Below are 5,182 nucleotides of genomic sequence, written 5' to 3'. Positions count from 1 at the left end.
CAGCTTTGCATCACAGGAATAAATTACATGTTACAATATATTAAAATAAAAACCGGTTCTGATAATGTTTCATAATATTACCGATTTAATGCAGCCTTAGTAAGCATAAGAGACGTCTTTCAAAAACATTTTTTAAAAATCGTAATTATTCCGAAATCTTTGACCAGTAGTACATGTAAGCAGTCAGAGACACATATTTGTCATTGTATATCTGACTGGCTGATCTTGGGTTCGTTTTATCACCCCTGGCAACAAATGAGGTTAACTCCTCCACTTCCCCTGGATATTGTGTCTTGCCTGTGCAAATGTGTGGCCGAGTGACGGGGAAGAGTAATATTCCTCTGCCTGGATAAATATTTCCCTTCATAATTCAAACCTTATCTCCTGGAGCCTCCTCTAAAACAGGAACATCTGCTCTGAAAACTGCCTTGTTTCTCGACGAATGAAGGCTCTTGTCTTTTTTCCAACACTGTTGTTTATCCTTCAGGATCAAATGAACAGCGCAGTGCTTTAAACATCAACCAGAACGGTTCATTCCCTAATCGCTCATAAATGTCTTTGTTGTTGCATTCGGTTGCTAGGAATCCATCGCTTAATATTTACAGGCTTTGGTGGCCGTTTCAAGCCAGTACGACGTAACTCTAACGCTATGCTGAGATCTGATTAGACCTTGTAAACCGACGTTCCTCATTCACAAAAAGATGTTGGTGGCCTGTTCTCGACTTTGCTGGAATAACAAATATGGCAGTATGACTCCTTTCACATGCTGGCTCACGCTGACCCTTCCCAGGACCCACGGAGGCAGGCAGGAAGCCAGCTCAAAGTGAGCCGCTCCTCGCTGCTCAGGTGACCAGGAAATAGCTGGTCAGTGTTTGTGACCATCTGTCCACTGTAGTGCTGGTGAAAAACAGCAGGGCAGCAGGGCTACATAATGAGCGCAGTGTTCACATCATTTGGGTTGATGTTACTTGGCAGCCCGAGACCTTGATACTTCGGGAAAAGCTGCGAACTGGAACATTTAAATCAAAAGGAGAGTAACACTGGTCGTAATTGTAAACGCTGTGGAATGTTTTACCGAAAAGCATTTTCTTTTCACAGTGACACCGCAGAGCTGTTCTGAAGTACACATACACTGCCAGTCAAAAGCAATTATGACTTTTTTTTTTTCACTTGTTTTGGAAATAAATCACTTATGCTCACCAAGGCTGCATTCATTTTAAATCCAAATTACAATAAAAACAGTGATATTGTGAAATATTATTACAATTTAAAAGAAACGTTTTCTATTTTAATATACTGTAGCTTACAAAGCTGAATTTTCAGCATCATTACTCCAGTCTTCAGCATCACATGATCCTTCAGAAATCATTCTAATATGCTGATTTGCTGCTCAATCAACTACCAATTATTAATAATGGTTCTTATTGCTGAAAAGGTTATTTTCTGCTTAATTGGAAACTGTATACTGCATTTAACTTTCAGGATTCTTTCATGAATATAACATTTGAAAAACAGCATTTTTTTTTTTTAAACAGAAATCTTTTGTAACATTATAAATGTCTTTATTGTCACTTTATTGTAATTTCTTTCTTTTTTCTATTTCTTTTTTTTCCCTAATTATTACTTCATAAAAACTTTATCACGGTTTTCACAAAAATATTAAGCAGAAAACCTATTTTCAACATTGATGATAATGCTTTTTTTTGTTTTTCTTGAGCAGCAAATCAGATTATCAATCAAATTAGAATGATTTCTGAAGGATCATGTGACACTGATACAGTGAGCCCCAGATACAGATCCCCAGTAAAGACCTTGTCTCATATGGCCACCGGGACAAGACCACAGGAGCCAGTTGAGTCCTCTGCACAATGTGACTTTGCTGCAGCCTGAACTTGAACTGCTGGTTTCGTCTGGCCAGAGGAGAACTGGCCCCCCGACTGAGCCTGGTTTCTCCCAAGGTTTTTTCTCCATTCTGTCACCGATGGGAGAGTCTTGCCGCTGTCGCCTCTGGCTTGCTTAGTTGGGGACACTTCATTTCCAGCGATATCGTTGACTTGATTGCACAGATACTATTTAAACTGAACTGTGCTGGACGATGACATCACTGAATTCAATGATGGACTGCCTTTAACTGAAAATTGAGTGTTTACTATTGTCACTTTGCATTATTGACACACTATTTTCCTAATTAATGCTGTACAGTTGCTTTGACACAATCTGTATTGTTAAAAGCGCTATATAAATAAAGGTGACTTGACACTGAAGACTGATGTTTTTAAGACCAATTTTTTTTTATTATTAATATTTTTATAATACTTTTTATAAAAAAAAAAATACTACATTGTTTTATGCGAAAGAGCAGAATATTTTAACATCTTTTGTTTTACAGTGAAAAGTCATGGAATGACATCAGGGTGTATGTAAATAATGACAGAATTTTCCTTTTTTACTAAACTACTCCGATCCTGTAAGAAAGATTTCATTATCATGTTCCCAGATTAGCAGCATACTAGTACAAACACGTCAGCAGCTTTTGACCCCAGAATCCACAAAGTGAGTATTATGCTGATTTATTACACTTGCCATCAGTTATGTAAGGTCAGTTGTTCCACGCTGATAGATTCTTACTCTACAATTTTCCCAACCATTCACTGAGCCCTGAAAAAATACAAATAAAACAATCCAGTGTCCGTAGAGGTCAGATGGTGGACGTGAGGATGGTGGATGGAAATGTTTTTCATTTCACTTTAAAGGGGTCATATGATGCTTTTTTAAAGAGCATTATGCAAATATTTCCACATAGTGAGGTAGATATGTGGGGGCGTGTTAGAACGAGCCGTTTTAGGGGGCGTGGCAGAGTCTTAACTTTGATAAAGAATATCTCTTTGGTTTTGAGACTTTAGTCTTTGCAACTTCAGGGATCTTATCTATTCACGAACAGCTTGTAACACTCCAAGGAGAAAGGAAAACTTGAAATCGCATCATATGACCCCTTTAACAGAGCTTGAACTGCACTCTGTCTTGTGTTGAAAACACTCTCTCTCATTCTCTCTCATGACCTATCAACATCCCTTGCTCCCTGACACCCCCAGGACATCTTGTGTTCGGGCTTAGCTGTGTATAGGAGGGCCGTTTGTTTTCAGAGCTTGTAGGAGGCACGAGTCAGCAGTGGTCAAAGGAGCATGAATCAGTTCAGCGCGGAATGTCTGTACAAAGTTACAGCACTGCATTTTTACACTTTTTTTCTTTTTACACATATAAGCTTTCTCTGTGGTGTATAGTTTTCCAATTCTCTCATCTTTTGACTAGTGCTTCCATGAAGATGTTTGAAGCTTTTTTTCACATACAGTTATTTATCAGCAATGGAGGCAGAATTGCATGATGTTGTAAAATTAATTAATTATGAAACAAACCCAATTTCAGCTGTTCAGCAAATTTACAGAAGACAATAGTGTCATTATTCAGCTCAATTTAGTTCAGTGCTGATTCACTTTGGTTCAATAACGGTGTCAATATTGCAAAGGCAATCAGTTATGAAACAACTCAATTTAACAAGTCAGTTAAGTGTTGATTCAGTTCAGTTCAATAACATTGTCAATGTTGCATCAATTATAAAACATTCAATGCAGCTATACAACAGCTCTACAGAAGACAAAAGTGTCAATCATAAACTCAATTCAGTTTAATACGTGTTGAAGTTTATGAATGAACTAATTCAATTCAGCTATGAAGCATACAATCATCCATCTCATTTCAGTTCAAGTTTTGTTCTCATCTGATACTGTCAGTGCAGTCAAATCGATAATATTACTGATTATTAACTGACTGAAACCCCAAGTTTTCAAACAAACACACAAACACTCAAGACAGAATTACTGAAGACAAAAACTTTTGTCAAATTATCCGCACTGAAGTTTTTTTTTTTTTACTAATTTCCAAGGCAAATGTTATACGCAGCATTTTTATATTGTGGGATGTAATGTAAAAGTTCCCTATGTGAAAGTCAAAAACAAGGATGAAGACGTTTCTGGAGCTGAACAGGCAGGAACCTTTCATGTGGAGAGACACAGCTCGATAAAGGCATGGAGGTAATGGGGTCAGGGGAGCATTGGCATCAGTGTGAGCCAGAAACGGTGTTTCCAATTTAATTCTTGCAGATATTGGCAGCCGGTGAAGAGACCTGAGAAGAGTAATGTGAGAAAATTTCTGCAGGCTGAAAAACAAACAGTATTTTGAAAGCCCTCGAGGGGTTGGGTGGCAGATGCTGGTTGTCCGGCAATAAAAAAGTTTCCAGAAAAGACTGGAGCCTGGAGCTTTGTAGAGTAGGTGCTGAGGATGGGCCTTATAGTCCTTGTGCTGTGGAGAAAGTGGCAGGACCTGGCAGTTGTCATAATGTGGTCCACAAAACAGAGTTGGCCACAACAGACTGAGCTTGAGGTGATGAAAAAAAAAAAGTTATCTGATATATGTGGGAACACATACCTATAGTTTGTATACCATACACACAGATGGGCGACAAATTAAAAGAAAACCCAACATAAAGTGTCATAAAGTAAGGTGTCGAGCCACCACATGCTGCCAGATCCGCTTCAGTTTCTCTTGGCATTGATTCTGCAGTCTCTGGAACACCAGTCAGCCAAAAGATATTCCCTCATTTGCTGTTTTGATGATGGTGGAGAGCACTGTCTAACACTGGTCCAGAATCTCCCATGGGTGTACAAATGGGCTGAGATGGTGACTGTGAAGGCCATATGATTCACATAATTTGCATACTCATCCAACTATTCAATGACCACTTGTGTCCTATGCATGGGGCCATATTCATCCTGGAAAAAATCACTCTGAACAAAACAGAAATGTGGCATCATATGAAAAAGGTGTCACCATTAACTGATATCAGAAAACTAAGAACATGCAGATGTGTTGGTAAATTATTCAAATATTAACTTAAAATTTCAGGTGGTTTTATATACATGTGTGTGTGTATACGGGAAGTGAAATGTGCTTTTTGGTTGCATGTTAAAACTTAGAATGCCTAAAGATTTGTAGCGTAATTTAGTTTTAAAGAGATTGAACTCTTTGACATCATTTGGTTCGGTGCCACAGGATAATCTCTGAATACATTTTCTATTTCATATCCACCATGGTGGAATTTATGGTCTTTTTTAAATTACTGTGTATA

Source organism: Sinocyclocheilus anshuiensis, unplaced genomic scaffold, assembly GCF_001515605.1.
Source record: "Sinocyclocheilus anshuiensis isolate Anshui unplaced genomic scaffold, SAMN03320099.WGS_v1.1 scaffold192, whole genome shotgun sequence".
Classification (NCBI taxonomy): domain Eukaryota; kingdom Metazoa; phylum Chordata; class Actinopteri; order Cypriniformes; family Cyprinidae; genus Sinocyclocheilus; species Sinocyclocheilus anshuiensis.
This window is presented reverse-complemented; position numbering follows the sequence as displayed.